The 17,166-nt window shown below is 42.9% G+C and overlaps 1 protein-coding gene across 8 annotated transcripts in view; it reads left to right on the top strand.

Annotated features, from left to right (window-relative positions):
- The window catches only part of GIGYF2 (GRB10 interacting GYF protein 2), a 156,720-nt gene that overhangs the window by 38,760 nt on the left and 100,794 nt on the right, over positions 1 to 17,166 (top strand). The window contains exon 2 of one of the 8 annotated variants that reach the window (XM_043492791.1): positions 3,332 to 3,579. The exons of the other annotated variants lie outside the window; for them this stretch is intronic. The gene's annotated coding sequence lies outside the window, so the exon portion shown is untranslated. The remainder of the gene's footprint in view (positions 1 to 3,331; positions 3,580 to 17,166) is intronic. 8 annotated transcript variants of the gene reach the window in all.

Below are 17,166 nucleotides of genomic sequence, written 5' to 3'. Positions count from 1 at the left end.
CCTGACAGTTTAGGAAGGCAGCAAGCTGGTCCCTAGTATCAAAAAAGTTGAGACACTGGTTTAGATCATCTGGATTCCTTCCAGAAACAAAGGCTAAAATGGAGGACCTTTCTTTCAGATGACGTGGATTATTGGATGATAGAACAGGTTAGGCCTTTGAGAGGATGAAGGCCTCTACAGACATAAATTTGGGAATATACCAACATGAAAAAAAGATCTGGTGTACTCGTGTTCAAGTATCAGAAGTAAGTCTATCCTCATCTTCCATTTTATTTTTTTGTGGAGGCACATCTGCTGAATGACAGCAGCAGCACCAAAGGAGAAGATCTTTTAAGCCATGTGCAAAGGGTAAAGAAACCACTGTCAACTTTGGACCAGATTTCAAGTTTGATATAAGGCCAGAGAACTGCAGATCGATTTTTCAGACATTCCTTACCCACCCCATTTGGAGACTGCCTCTGTAAGCTCTATGACTGCTAAAGTGCTAGAACTACCAACATGTGGATATTAGCAATAGTACACAGCAGATACCCAATTCAGGTCTCTTCCTCCTTCCAACTCCCCCCATTCTATCCCTATTCAGGGAACCCTCTCCGGAGAACTTAAGATCAGAGGTTCTCTATTCTGGAAGCAGGAGTCATAAAAGAGATAACGGGAATTTGGAGGGAAAATATTTTATTCAAAATACTTTCTAATTCCAAAGAAGGATGGAGGTCTCTGATCTATATTAGACCTGAGGGAGCTCAATTCCTTCATTAGGAAGCACCATTTCCATTATGTTAACCATGGCATGTATAATACCTTCCCTTTCAACACAAGACTAGTTTGTAGTTCTTGATCTAAAGGATACACATTTCCATATCTCAATTTAGACCAGCACACCAAAGTATCTTGGTTTCCTAGTAGGAGGGGCTGACTTCCAGTTAAGAGTTCTTCCATTTGGCCTTTCTACTGCACCCAGGATTTTTACAAAGTGCTCCTCTATTTATATATGATTTGGCTAATCAAAGCATTATCAGAAGAAAATGCATCCAGAGCTATATCTTAAATATGCTCCCTGTTCAAGAAGTTATGCCTAGGGATAAACTGGGAGAGATCATTATTGAGACTCTCACATAGGATCACCTTCATAGGCGTGATATTGGACTCATTCTGCAGCGCTGCTTTGCCTGAAGAAATGTTTGCAAAGATTAAATGAGCCATGTCCTTGCTACACTAACTTCCATGCCAAAAATCTTCCTCTTTCTTAGACTAATTGACTTCATAGACTCAGCTGTGTCTTACACTTCACACCCAGCTTAGAGAGTGTCTCTCCAGTACTGGCTGACAATGTGTTCCTGTCTCTGCCATAGTGGACTCAGAATCTGTTATGAAAGGAGTGGCTTTCAGTCCTCCAGCACCATCAGCAATAATAACCTGTCGCATTCAATGTGGGCTGAGGAGCTCACTTCAACAGCGTGTGTGCCACCATGGGAATTCCTATGAAAAGAGAATGCACATCAGTGTTCTAAAAATCAGAGCAATATTTTGAGCTCTAAGAGCTCTTCTTCCTCATGTCAGAAGGTAATGCATGTTGACATGGATAGACCAATGGCTATGTACTATATAAACAAGCAGGAAAGCGCTCACTCAGCGCAACTATGAAGGGAAGCAGTAGGTCTGTGGCAATGAGGCATTCAGCACAAGATCTACTTTGTAGTACTATGTCTAGCAGGGAGAGACACGTCTTGCGAATCAGCTGAGCAGACACAACAGAACTCCATGAGTGTGTGTTAGAGATGATGATATGCACCATCTTCAACTTGGGGTGTCAGGATGTAGATCTCTTTCCAGTTATGCAGAATGAGCCAAGGTTTGCTTGAGAGCAGGAAGTGACAACCAATCCTTCGGATGCATTCCTCATAAAATGAAATCAGGTTTTCCTGTATGCCTTCCTCTCACTTTTCCTAATCCACGGGGGGGGGGGGTTAAAAAACAATTTTTTTTTTAAAAAAAAAGGCAAAAAACAAATACAAAACAGTACAGAACTAAAGTAATTTTGGTCTTCTGGCATGGTTGAGATAACAGTTGTTCCCAGACCACCTTTGGCTGTCAAAAGTTTACCAATCTCTCCCTCTTACTCCAGATCTGTTGAATTAACCGAACAAAAGTTTATTGCCCAGACCTATATTCTCCATGTCTGAAGACCAGGATTGTAGGGCTTTGGTAGAGTTGGAGTAGTCTTGCTCTCTAGAGATACATGTCCTAATTAACTGTAGGAAAGAATCAACTTGTAAGTGTTGTTAACCTCAAATGGAAGAGATTTGTTTGGGCAAACAATAATAATGTAACCCCAGCCATGGCTCCAGTTCAGCATATATTAGAATAACTGCAACAGATGAAACTTTCAGGTTTTTTGCCCATCAATGAAGGTTAATCTAGTAGCCATATCTATAAGCGAGAGGTTATGCCAGTAACAAGTCAGTATTCACACAGAAGTGAATTGAGATTTATGAAAGGATTAACATTCCCCAGGAGTTAGATTCTTCTGTTGTGTGGAGACCTCAACATATTCCTCACATAGATAATGAAGCCTCCATTTGGGCCAATGGCAGAATGCCCTTTATTTCACCTCTCAGTTAAACATCTGCTAGAAAAGTGAGTGAACTACAGACCCACTATTTACTGTTTTATTTAAGGACAGAGTTTTGCTACATCCCCGTCCCAAGTTCCTGCCTAAAGTGGTAACTGAACATCACATTAATCCATTAAACTGGCAGTGTTCTTTCCAAGATCTCTCTCTCATTCAGGAGAAAATGTTTCATGCGTTAGATACAAAAAGGGCTTTAGCTTATTTTAAATAGGACTCAATTCAGGAAATCACCATATCTGTTGATTTCCTATGCTAACAGCAAAAAATTCAAAGCAATCACATTTTAAACACTATCAAAATAGGTTAGGCTCTGCATTCATGAGGCCTACATTGTAGCGTCAGTCCTTGTCCCTAAGGAAATTGGGTCACAATCTGAGAGAGCCAAGGCAGCTTCAATGGCATGCCTTAGACATATTACTCTTACAGAGGTCTGTACAATGTGGAGTTCCCTGCATCTGTTTACAAAACACTATTCTTTGGACTTAGCATCCAGAGTTGATACACAGTTTGGCCCGGCAGTACCCTGTTTAATTAGGATTCCATGTCCTACCTTCCTCAAAGGGCAGTATTGCTTGTCAAACTACCCTCATGAGTGGGAATATGCAGAGGACACTCAAAGAAGAAATGGAGGTTACTCACCTTAGCCGGAGGTCTATGAGATATATTCACGCATCCTGCCCACCTTTCTCTCTTCCTCAGAGTCCTAATTACAGCCAAAGTGGGGCTTGGAGGAGGCACTTGAAGGATCTGAGGCGGCCAGAGTGCCACATCCCCTTTTATAGCCTCACCCTCAGAACATTCAGGAACAGTGAGGGGAGGGGCAGGAGGGGGCATGAAAACGCTCCAACGGGCACTGCTATCAAAAAGTTCCACAGTCAGAGCTGGACCTGAGGCACATCCCGTAAGTGTGACTATGCAGAGTCCATCTTGAAGAACTCTGGTTACAGGTGAGTGACCTCCATATTTAGTTCTATGTCATCTTAAAGGCACTGCGCTCACTGTTCTCCTTAACAGTACCTCTGCCTTAGTTTCTGTGCCTGCTAAAACAACAATTGTTGTCCCGCTTTTTATATTTTGAGGACATTTTCTTCCAACTTTTCTAGATATAACAATCAGTCTTAGAGGTTGTTGAATGGGGCCTTGGAGAGGATACTTTTCAAAGTCAGGCAAAATCCATTCTTTTCAATTCTTCTTCTCCTGAGTGGCTCTTATATGGTGAGGTCAACTCTCATGTTAGAGATGGCTATCCAATTGGTGTCAGAGCCCTGCAGGATCCCCTGCTAAACAGTCAATTGTAATACAGACTTGCTGCCTGGGTCTTGATGGTTTTACTACTTCCCCAAGTACTCACTATCGAGTGGTAGAGTTTTAAAGGGAAGCCATTATTACCTCAATTTCCATCTCTGGTGGTAAATGTGGTCCTTGTGCTCATGTCCTTGGAAGCCAAAGAAGATTGACTTCACAAATAAATCTCTTGGATCTCAGGTTTCCAAAATTTGGCTCTCAAGGTATTCATCATTCATCTCAATCCAGATAATACAAATTCTTAGATGTCACGGAGGAAATGTATTACTTAAACTGTCAAGAAGGCTCTTGGTCTCCCTCTTATAATAGGAAGCTGTTTGCCTGTGAGAATGGTGTATTTGCAACAATGCAGTGCCCTTGGCTTTTCATCTCAAGGGAAGAAGAGTACCCTAGTTTTTGATCAGATCTACAGAGGAGATAATCATGAGTAATCCCCCAAGGATTCAATGGCAGTCTTTGTCTAAAAACAAAACCGCTTTTTGATTTTTCACTCTTCGGTTCTGGGCTCCTTACCGTGAGACAAGTGAAGTTCCCCAAGCTGTAGGGTGGAGGTTCCCAATCTATGGCCTATGAAAAGTTGGCTGGTCATGTGGTGCTGACTGTCCTCCTGTCTCTAGCTATTAACTTGATTAAAAAGTAAGTGTACTTGCTTACATACAAAATGTTAAGTTGCTTAATTGCTTGCGTACTTACCTACTGTAGTTCCTATAGATACACCTGTGAACAGTGGGAGGTAGGGGGAAAAGGAAAAGTGGGCTGCTTAACCATGAGTGACAGAGCCAGTGGTCCACAGGATAATATCTATTAAGATGTGGCCCAAACTGTGAAAAAAATTTGAGAACCCCTGTTCTAAAGTTTTTGGTCCTTAAGGGTAGTTGTAGCAAGCTTGATTTTGTACCAGCTCTCCATGTACATGTGGATGCCTGCCATCTTTTGAACCTTACAATCAGTTCCTTCTTGATGGTAGTCAGCAGTGGAGCTCTCTGCAAGACTAGACAAGCCATTTACAAAACACACTTTGCTTCTCTACAAAAGAAGGACACTAAGCTATCTAAACTACTATATGCCACAAGGAGCCACAACAATGGTTCCCGTAACCCACCCAGCAATATTGTTAATCTATCCAACTATACTCTTAGCCCAGCAGAAGAATCTGTCCTATCTCAGGGCCTCTCCTTTTGCCCCTCCACCCCCACGAACATGATACAGTTCTGTGGTGACCTAGAATCCTATTTTCGACGTCTCAGACTCAAGGAATATTTCCAACACATCTCTGACCAACATATTAACCCACAGAGACCTTCCTGCCAACAGTACAAAAAGAAGGATTCTGGGTGGACTCCTCCTGAAGGTCGAAACAGCAGCCTGGATTTCTACATAGAGTGCTTCCGCCGACGTGCACGAGCTGAAATTGTGGAAAAGCAGCATCGCTTACCCCATAACCTCAGCCATGCAGAACACAGTGCCATCCACAGCCTCAGAAACAACTCTGACATCATAATCAAAAGGCTGACAAAGGAGGTGCTGTCGTCATCATGAATAGGTCGGAGTATGAACAAGAGGCTACTAGGCAGCTCTCCAACACCACTTTCTACAAGCCATTACCCTCTGATCCCACTGAGAGTTACCAAAAGAAACTACAGCATTTGCTCAAGAAACTCCCTGAAAAAGCACAAGAACAAATCCGCACAGACACACCCCTGGAGCCCCGACCTGGGGTATTCTATCTGCTACCCAAGATCCATAAACCTGGAAATCCTGGACGCCCCATCATCTCAGGCATTGGCACCCTGACAGCAGGATTGTCTGGCTATGTAGACTCCCTTCTCAGGCCCTTCGTTACCAGCACTCCCAGCTATCTTCGAGACATCAATGACTTCCTGAGGAAACTACAGTCCATTGGTGATCTTCCTAAAAACACCATCCTAGCCACTATGGATGTAGAAGCCCTCTACACCAACATTCCACACAAAGATGGACTACGAGCCGTCAGGAACGCTATCCCCGATAATGTCATGGCTAACCTGGTGGCTGAACTTTGTGACTTTGTCCTGACCCATAACTATTTCACATTTGGTGACAATGTATACCTTCAAATCAGCGGCACTGCGATGGGTACCCGCATGGCCCCACAGTATGCCAACATTTTTATGGCTGACTTAGAACAACGCTTCCTCAGCTCTCGTCCCCTAATGCCCCTACTCTATTTGCGCTACATTGATGACATCTTCATCATCTGGACCCATGGAAAAGACGCTCTTGAGGAATTCCACCATGATTTCAACAATTTCCATCCCACCATCAACCTCAGCCTGGACCAGTCCACACAAGAGATCCACTTCCTGGACACTACAGTGCTAATAAGCGATGGTCACATAAACACAACCCTATATCGGAAACCTACTGACCGCTATTCCTACCTACATGCCTCTAGCTTTCATCCAGATCATACCACTCGATCCATTGTCTACAGCCAAGCGCTACGATATAACTGCATTTGCTCCAACCCCTCAGACAGAGACAAACACCTACAAGATCTCTATTATGCATTCCTACAACTACATTACCCACCTGCTGAAGTGAAGAAACAGATTGACAGAGCCAGAAGAGTATCCAGAAGTCACCTACTATAGGACAGGCCCAACAAAGAAAACAACAGAACGCCACTAGCCATCACCTACAGCCCCCAACTAAAACCTCTCCAACGCATCATCAAGGATCTACAACCTATCCTGAAGGACGACCCATCACTCTCACAGATCTTGGGAGACAGACCAGTCCTTGCTTACAGACAGCCCCCCAATCTGAAGCAAATACTCACCAGCAACCACACACCACACAACAGAACCACTAACCCAGGAACATATCCTTGCAACAAAGCCCGTTGCCAACTCTGTCCACATATCTATTCAGGGGATACCATCATAGGGCCTAATCACATCAGCCACACTATCAGAGGCTCGTTCACCTGCGCATCTACCAATGTGATATATGCCATCATGTGCCAGCAATGCCCCTCTGCCATGTACATTGGCCAAACTGGACAGTCTCTACGTAAAAGAATGAATGGACACAAATCAGACGTCAAGAATTATAACATTCAAAAACCAGTTGGAGAACGCTTCAATCTCTCTGGTCACTCGATCACAGACCTAAGAGTGGCTATACTTCAACAAAAAAGCTTCAAAAACAGACTCCAACGAGAGACTGCTGAATTGGAATTAATTTGCAAGCTGGATACAATTAACTTAGGCTTGAATAGAGACTGGGAATGGATGAGTCATTACACAAAGTAAAACTATTTCCCCATGGTATTTCTCCCTCCCACCCCATCCCCCACTGTTCCTCTGATATTCTTGTTAACTGCTGGAATTAGCCTACCTTGCTTGTCACCATGAAAGGTTTTCCTCCTTCCCCCCCCTGCTGCTGGTGATGGCTTATCTTAAGTGATCACTCTCCTTACAGTGTGTATGATAAACCCATTGTTTCATGTTCTCTGTGTGTGTGTATATACATCTTTCCTCTGTTTTTTCCACCAAATGCATCCGATGAAGTGAACTGTAGCTCACGAAAGCTTATGCTCTAATAAATTTGTTAGTCTCTAAGGTGCCACAAGTACTCCTTTTCTTTTTGCAAGACCTCTGGCTCTCTATTTGTCCTCTGGCTTTTCAATCCTCTCATCATGTCTGTCTTTGTGTTGTTTTTCTGTTCTTCCCTACCTTCTAGCCAGACTTAGTCTTTATAGTCTTATTTGTGGACATCACAGCAATTTTGGCTTCTGGTGCTGGAGCGCTGGTAAAGTTTGTTCCCAGAGATTTCAAAGGAACTTTGGTTCCTTGACTGAGAAGAAGTCTATTGGACACTGTGTTTTGTGGCTTGGTGTCCTGACTCTGCCTCTTCATCTCTGTTTTGTACTTTGGAATTAACTTGCATGCAGAAACGCTTGCTTTTCAGGATTTTGTTCACTGCCTTTACCTCTTAGGAGGAAGGAAGAATGCTCAGGAGGAATGCACAGATGAGTTACCTGAACAAGCAGCTATCATTCAGTAGAATTGCCATGTTCTTGCACCATATATTTGACTAGTTGAAGTTGTGGCAGACACTTCACATCAAAGCCCAAGTCTTAAAAGGCAATTGAGAAACACATTTATTTCTAGAGAATGTGGACTTGTTTCTCACGTGAGATCTTGAGGGTTAGCACTACCACAAATACATTATTGCTCACCAAGATCCTGAGCTTTGGTGCTGGGATTCCTTTGGACAAAGTTTTACCAGCCCATAATTGCAATCCTGCAAGTGGTGTGCTGCTAGCTTTTCATGAGCAAAGGGCAGATTGAGCTCTGGTAAAAGGTTCATGGCCAGGTAAGGTTTCTTCTTAGACACACTGAGTTTAAAGCACAAACCTATTCTAACGTCAGCTCTGGGATGGCTTTTTGGTGTGGTTTATGTGATAGCTGGAGTGGATGCTTTGGGGTGGATGTCAGTAGGTCTACTTTGCTGCAAGGTCTTACAAAGAGATCTGGAAAAATACGAGGATCTGAGGAATATGTGGATCATTTCTAGTTGAAGGCCAACGTGTGTTTTCTTGAGTCTGTTATGTTCCTGTGCTTCCTTCTACAAGAAAGTCAGTTTTCATCTCGATATCTGGCTTCAAGGGAACCTGATAGACATCTGCCCCAACAAAAGCAGCAGAAGAAGTTGGTCCTAAGCTCCCTCTCATAAAGGATCAAAATTTAACTTTTTTTTTTTTTAAGGGTTCCAGAGTGGATAGCCAGCCCAGTCACTTTCTGTAGCTTGCCAGGACCTCCCTGTCAGAAGCAGACTGAGCTCTTTATCCCAGGACCTCTTGTTGCCTCGAGTAAGTGGGTCTGTCATGCTTCATTAGAGTTAACAGTTGTGAATTCAAATCCCTCTTCTGAATCAGTCTCTCTTTTTGACCCAATGAATATTTAAGTACTTTTACAAAATCAAACATCTTTGAAAAGAAAGATTGAGAGATGAATAGCCTGTAGCCTAGTGATCAGGGCAGTCACCTGGCAGAAGGGAGACCTGAATTCAAGTCCCTGCTCCAGAATAGGGATTGAAACCTGTGTTTTCTGCATCCCAGCCAAGTGCTCTGACCACTGGTAAAGATTATAAAGGGGTGTGCACACCGCCTCCCCCCACCCCAACTATTTGCCCAACTTGTGAGCTCATGTTTTACATGGAAATTTAATTTTCTTGGTGACAGTGACTTTAGCTTATAGTGAGCTAGCTTCAGGCTGAAGTGATCCACCTTATTTTTTTGCATTTTACTAGATGGTGGTATGAACTTGTCTGAGATTCCTCTTCAAAGAATATCATGTGTTCTGAGATTGTCTGTGGTGGAAACCATCCTATGTATAACAGCCATGTGGGTCTCATTCCTTATACTTAGAGCATTCCTGTTTGGATTAGGCCTCTAGGAAGGAATCCTGCTTTCTCTCAACCCTGCAAAACCGGCTTGTAAAATAAGGGAGTTCAAAGTCTCTTGCTCCATCCTATTGGCTATTGAGAGTAAAGTCTGATGTGTTTGGGAGGAATCTTTCCTCTTCCCTGTTATACCAGTATACACACACCTCTCCATAAATAAGAATGGGGAGTGGGGAGAAATAAAAATTATTTTTGCATTGGCATTTTTTGCTGCCTGTTGCAGTAATAGAATTCTTTTATTATTTTGTATTACGTTAGCACTGAGAAACACAAACAAAGGTTGTGGCTCCATTGTGGTAGACCATCCACAGATATAGAGAAGACCAGTTTGTGCTCCAAAGGGTTTCCAAATTAAATAGGCGAGACAAAGGCTGTAAGAAACGAAGCATTAGCCCCATTTTACCAATGGAGCTCTAAGGCACAGAGTTAGTGATGTGGTGCAGGAGGATAGGGTGGGTGTTGAGAGATTCCCTAACTGTGGTGGGGCGATAGACGGAACGCATATTCCTATCTTGGGACCGGACCACCTTGGCAACCAGTACGTAAACTGCAAGGGGTACTATTCAGTGGTGCTGCAAGCACTGATGGATCACAAGGGACGTTTCACCAACATCTACGTGGGATGGCCGGGAAAGGTACAAGACGCTCGCATCTTCAGGAACTCCGGTCTGTTTGAACAGCTGCCAGAAGGGACTTACTTCCCAGACCAGAAAATAACTGTTGGGGATGTTGAAATGCCTATAGTTATCCTTGGGGACCCAGCCTATCCCTTAATGCCATGGCTCATGAAGCCATACAGAGGCACCCTGGACAGTAGTCAGGAACTGTTCAACTATAGGCTGAGTAAGTGCAGAATGGTGGTAGAATGTGCATTTGGACGTTTAAAAGCATGCTGGCGCAGTTTACTGCCTCGGTTAGACCTCAGCGAAACCAATATTCCCATTGTTATTGCTGCTTGCTGTGTGCTCCACAATATCTGTGAGAGTAAGGGGGAGACGTTTATGGCGGGGTGGGAGGTTGAGGCAAATCGCCTGGCTGCTGATTACATTCAGCCAGGCACCAGGGCAATTAGAAGAGCACAGCAGGGCACGTTGCGCATCAGAGAAGCTTTGAAAACCAGTTTCATGACTAACTAGGCTATGGTGTGACAGTTCTGTTTGTTTCTCCTTGATGAAAACCCGCCCCCTTAGTTCACTCTACTTCCCTATAAGCCAACCACCCTCCCCCATTGATCACCACTTGCAGAGGCAATAAAGTCATTGTTGTTTCAAAATCATGCATTCTTTATTAATTCATCACACAAATAGGGGGATAACTGCCAAGGTAGTTCAAGAGGGGTGGTAGAGGAGGGAATTAACGGGTGGGGTGGTGGATGAGGGGAGGAGGGAAGGGCAAGGGCACGGGCGCACTGCACTTCCAAACTTATTGAATGCCTGCCTTCTGTTGCTTGGGCAGTCCTCTGGGGTGGAGTAGTTGGATACCTGGAGGGTTTCCCCCCCAACCCCCCGCATTCTTGGGTTTCTTGGTGAAGAGACTATGGAACTTGGGAAGGAGGGCGGGCAGTTACACAGGGGCTGCAGTTACGGTCTGGGCTCCTGCTGCCTTTCCTGCAGCTCTACCAGATGCCGCAGCATATCAGTTTGATCCCCCAGTAGCCTCAGCATTGCATCCTGCCTCCTCTCATCTTGCTCCCGCCACCTCTTATCTGGCTCGTTCCTCCTGTCCTCGTGTTCATTTTCTGCTTTCCTGGAGTCTGCCATGGTTTGCCTCCACGCATTCTGCTGAGCTCTTTTAGTGCGGGAGGACTGCCTGAGCTCAGAACATTTAATTGTGAGGTTTTTTTTTTTCTCCTTCGTATCTGCACTAGCCTCTGAGATGAGATGAGATGATAGGGGGAACGTTGAAACATTTGCAGCTGCGGGAGGAGAAAAAAGGAGAGTAGTATTTAAAGAGACACATTTTAGAGAACAATGGGGAGACTTTCACAGTGAACCAACTACTAACATTACATAGCACATGTGCTTTCAGTACAAGGTCGCATTTTGCTTCTTATATTGAGGGCCTGCCGGTTTGGTGTGAGAGATCATACGTGCAGGGTCGGGCAACAGAATTCAGCTTGCAGGCAGCCATGGTAAGCCACAGTCTTTCGGCTTCTTCAACCTTCATAACGTGGGAATGGTTTTAAACAGCAGCACCCTCCTTTCCCATACCAAGCACCCGTTGGGTTGGCCATTTAAAAGGAGGGGCTGTGGTTTTCGGGTTAATGTGCAGCACAAACCCAACTAAACTACCCCCCCCCCAATTCTCTGGGATGATCACTCTCCTGAGTATAACACAGCGAGATAAAGAACGGATGTTGCTTGAATGCTAGCAAACACCAGGACCATACGCTGCCATGCTTTGTTCTGCAATGATTCCAGACTACATGCTACTGGCCTGGTGTGGTAAAGTGTCATACCATGGAGGATGGAATAAGGCTGCCTTCCCCAGAAACCTTTTGCAAAGGCTTTGGGAGTGCCTCCAGGAGAGCTTCATAAAGATGTCCCTGGAGGATATCTGCTCCATCCCCAGACACGTTAACAGACTTTTCCAGTAGCTGTACTGGCTGTGAATGCATCCCAAGTCTTCAGGGCAAATTAATCATGTATTATATTTACAAAGGTACACTCACCAGAGGTGCCTTCTCCGACTTGATGGTCCGGGAGCCTGCCTTGGGAGGGTTGGGAGGATGTTGGCTCCAGGGTGATAAACAGTTCCTGGCTGTCGGGGAGAACAGTTTCTCTGCTTGCCTGCTGTGTGCTATCCTCCTCCTCCTCATCTTCCTTGTCCACAAAATCCTCATCCCTGTTGCATGAGACTCCCCCCCCCTTTGCAAGTGTCCACGGAGAGGGGTGTGGTAGGGGCCTCCCCTAGAATTGCATGCAGCTCATCATAGAAGTGGCATCTGACTCGGAGTGGCCGTTTGGTTCTTTGGTAGGCTTGCCTGAGCTCCTTAATTTTCACATGACACTGTTTGTGGGTCCCTGTTGTAGCCTCTGTCCATCATGTTCTTGGAGATTTTTGCAAACGTATTTGCGTTTCATCTTTTGGAACGGAGTTCTGATAGCACAGATTCGTCTCCCCATACAGCGATCAGATCCAGTACCTCCCGTTCAGTCCATGCTGGAGCCCTTTTGCGATGCTGGGTTTGCATGGTCACCCGTGCTGATGCGGTCGCCACGCTGGCCAAACAGGAAATGAAATTCAAAAGTTCCCGGGGCTTTTCCTGTGTACCTGGCTAGTGCATCTGAGTTGAAAGCGCTGTCCAGAGCGGTCATAATGGAGCACTCTGGGATAGCTCCTGGAGGCCAATACTGTCTAATTTCGTCCACACTACCCCAAACTTGACCCGGCGATGTCAATTTCAGTGCTGATCCCCTCGTCGGGGAGGAGTACAGAAATGGATTTTAAGAGCCCTTTAGGATGATAAAAATGGCTTTGTCGTGTGGACGGGTGCAGGGTTAAATCAATATAATGCTGCTAAATTCGACCTGAACTCATAGTGTATACCAGGGCTGAGTTCAGTATTTCTGTCCTATGAATGGGCCCCCAAGTTCACAAAAAATCTGATATTCTCATTGAATCCTTTTGCACATGTAATGAATGCTTTGAAAAACAGAGTGAACATTTGGTGCCAATGAACGCGTCATTAATTGCACAAGACTATTCTATTTTCTGGTCTTCACTCACTGACTTTTTGCTACCTTACTGGCTGATTTTTGGACTTCTTTCAGTGCTTTTGCAGCTAAGAGATTTTTCTCCAGTGGTAAACGGTAGTATAGATAGTATAGTATAGATACAGCTCCTGAATCTTGTGCTCCGACCTAGTGCATAGTATATTACTGAAATTCTTTCATCTCAAATTCCAAACTCTTATACTGTGTCATGGTTGACTCTGTCTGAACTGCCTATAGTCATCAGTTCTCTTTGTCTGCAAAAGGTTGAGAAACTTCATTTGTCCCCTTTTCTGCTTATTTTTTTCTCCTTTCTTCCTAGACAGTTTTAGTTTTCAGTTGTTTAGTGTAGCCATTTAGTTTCTCTAACAAATAAAACAAAGTTTTTGAAGCATCAAACCACTGCCAACATTGAAATTTTGTTGTGTAAGTTTTTCTTCCAAAGCGGTCTTATTTTTCTCTGATTACATTTTTTTTTAAATCAAGCTTCTTATTACTTAGTGTGTGTTGGTCCTCTTATTTTTTTGGTGTTGAAGATTGCTTCAAGTAATGGCCAATATTCAATCACAAAATGTCTATCGGTAGACTCTAAGTGCTTGTGTGTTAAGGGTACCTAGAGCTTGGGGGACGTTAGATAAGCCAAAGATGTTGGAGTTCAAGGTATGCGCTTCCTTCCCTTGCTTGTTTTCTCTCACAAGCACCAACACTATTTGTACTGCTTGGGAGAAGCCCCCATCACGTCCAAGTGCAGTATCTGCCTCTTGTTCCCGACCTGTACCTGGGAAAACCAAGCTCTCCACCTCAAGAAACATCTCATTGAGGTCATCATGAGGCCGCAGTGGGATCCAGGTTGGGGGACCCGCTCCCCCATAATCAACCTGAATAATTGATTGCTCCTGCTACTGCAGAGCTCCTTCCTGAGTTTTAAATCCTACATACTTACCAGTGTATGTGCTGGGGACCTTAAGAGTCTTGAGACCTGGTATCCCAACAGATGCACAAATTACCACTGAGCCTTTCTTGGATCCACAGTGTTGATAGCTAGACTCTCAAATGGTCAACTATATGCGCTAGATCGCCACGTGCTGTTGATCAGAGTGTGGTCTCTAGACTAACTTATTTACTTCTTCAAATGTTTAAAATACATCTACATGCTAATATGGTGCTATGTCTGTCTGTCTCTCTCTCCCCCTCTCCCTCCCATAAATTAAAAATTTAAGCATAAACAAAGGGGGATCTTGGTGGATAGTCAGCTGAACATGAATTTGAAGTGCCATACTGTGGCCAAAAGGATAAATGTGATCCTTGGATATACAAGTGGGAATCTTGAGTAGAAGTAGGGAAGTACTTTACCTCTATTTAGCACTGGTGCAACTGCTGTTGGGTCAGTGTCCAGTTTTGTTTTCCACATTTCAAGAAGGATGTTGGTAAATTGGAGTGTATTCTGAGAAGAGCCATGAGAATGATTAGAGGATTGGAAAACAGGACTTATTAATGATAGACTCAAAGAGCATAATCTATTCAGTTTAAATAAAAAGTTAAGGGTGACTTGATCAGTATATAAGTACCTACATGGGGAACAAAATAATTAAGGGATCTATAATCTAGCAGACAGAGGTATAATAAACAAGATCCACTGACTGGAAGTTGAAGCTAGGTAAATTCAAATTAAAACAGATTTTTCGCAGTGACGATAATTAATCCTTGGAACAACTTAGCAAGCATTGAGGTGCTTCTCTGTTACTGGCAACTTTTAAATCAAGACTGAATGTTTTTCTAAAAAAGATGCTCTAGTTCAGTGGTTCTCAGCCTGGGGTATGTATACCCCTGTGGGTATGCAGAGGTCTACCACGGGGTACATCATGTCAGCTATTATTTGCTTAGTTTTGTAACAGGCTACATAAAAAGCACTAGCGAAGTCAGTACAAACTAAAATTTCATAGAGACAATGACTTGTTTATACTGCTCTATATTTTATGCACTGAAATGCAACTACAATATTTATATTCCAATTGATTCTTTCTCATTTTTACCATGTAATTAAGCAATTTTTCAGTAATAGTGTGCTGTGACACTAGTATTTTTGTGTGTGATTTTTGTAAGCAAGTAGGTTTTAAGTGAGGTGTCTTGCATATCGCCAAGTTACAAATCAGACTCCTGAAAGGGGTACAGTTGTCTGGAAAGGTTGAGAACCATTTTTCTAGTTCAAACAGGAATTATTTTGGGGAAATCCTGTGGGCTGTCTTATACAGGAGGTCAGTCTAGATGGTCACAGTGGTCCAACTCCTGACTATCTGTAGATCACCAAAATGTTTTATGTTTGTATATATGCATTTTTTTTCCCATGGATGGATAAGCAACCAGATATTGTACTTTTAGATAAACGTGCAATCTGTTGTTCATATCGTGCAAAAGGAAGATTTAAGTAATTGCTTCAAGTACATTTTTTATTGAATTAGAACACTGACTCTAAAGAGTCAATTTAGTAAAGGTTATAAGTTAAAGTAAAATTCACCTCTTGCAATTGCTCTGAGAAAATCCAAAAGAACAACAGATTGCTCTGACCAGTTGTGCTACTTAACCACCTTCTACGTTGAAGTTAGATCAGTTTCCTAATATGACAGTCCTTCATGATTACAGTTTTTTTGGTGATATATTAAGTGTGACTACATGACTTCCTGTTTTCTATATGTATGCTGTCTAACCATTGTGTATGATCAGTTTACCTTTTTTCTGTGGCCATTTCTACAGTAGACCTTTTCTAAAATTTCCCACCATTGTTGTCTCAGCATCCAAAGTGTTACCACTACTTTACCTGCTCCCCTCCTCTGTTTTTCGGAGATATTCCACAGCTTGCATATGTTTCTGCTTTTAACTTTTCCAAGTAGTAGCAGAGTGAAATTGACTAGGGTTATGAATATGATTAATTTGCACTCTGCCAACTTTCACTTAGCAAAAATCTGAGCAGCAGCAAAGATACTCAAGTAATCTGTTTGCAGACTGAGGAAGATATTATCACAGCTGTGCATGTTCATTTAATTTTTGGAAGGTTTTTTCAGCAATTATAAGAGCTAGAAAAAAAATGTTAAATGAATACTCAGATTTTGTAGAAGTTGGTAACACTCATCAAAGAAAGTTTTGTACCTGCGATGGGTGATAGGATTTTTTTCGAGCTATGCTCATTGTTACCAGTCTTCTCTTGGAGAGATTCTTCCTTTCCAAATGTCAAATATTTGTTTGGATTTATTTGAAATAAACTACAGTGCATGCAGTTTCCTGTTCCTTTAGACAACAATATATAAAGTCTAAATGGCGATCTAATTGCTTGTCTCATCGTTACTCCTTTAGAAGACTGGACTCTTCAAGGCCATATTAAGTTAGATGTGTCCAGAGGCACGCAAGTAATGCTAGTCTACCCCCAATAGATTAATTTCTAGAAGACCTACCGAACAACTACTTGGAGTTCTGTGCATTTTTTTTTATTTAAAGCTTAGACTTGGAAGTACAACGTGAGTCCAAGTTTGGTATGTTTGTGTTACGGAATTGGTTTCTGGGCAGAAGTGCCTAAACTTCCAACTGTCTATGTTCAGAACATTTGGGGTGTTCCTATATAGCTAGTTGTTCTATGTTGAAATGTCCTTAGTAAATTTTTTTTTCTTGTCTCTGTTGCACTCCATGACTGTTGCATAGGATTTTTGTTAGTTTTTTCTGTTACTAAAATTAGCTTTTTTGTTAAACTTTTAGTGATTCATAAAAATATTGAGTCTTCAGAAGTGGTCTATTTCTGTTACTATACTTTGAGAAAGATTATACTTTCTAATTATTATTCAGAAGGGTAGTAATTGTAATAGATTCCCTCTCAACCACCCCATGTTCCTGAAGAATGGAGGAGATATGTTACTGTCTTGCTTTAAAAATGAACTGATTGAAGATAGTATTGGTGCGCTATATCAGTGAGTAAGCATGTATTAATCACTTAGAAGGTGGCTCTCTGATATGAATTTTAAGCTATTGACATTCCAGTCAGTCATATGCAGGGAGCATGGGAGACGGTACTTGCAGCTC

Source organism: Dermochelys coriacea, chromosome 9 (genome assembly GCF_009764565.3).
Source record: "Dermochelys coriacea isolate rDerCor1 chromosome 9, rDerCor1.pri.v4, whole genome shotgun sequence".
Lineage (NCBI taxonomy): Eukaryota > Metazoa > Chordata > Testudines > Dermochelyidae > Dermochelys > Dermochelys coriacea.
This window is presented reverse-complemented; position numbering and strand designations above follow the sequence as displayed.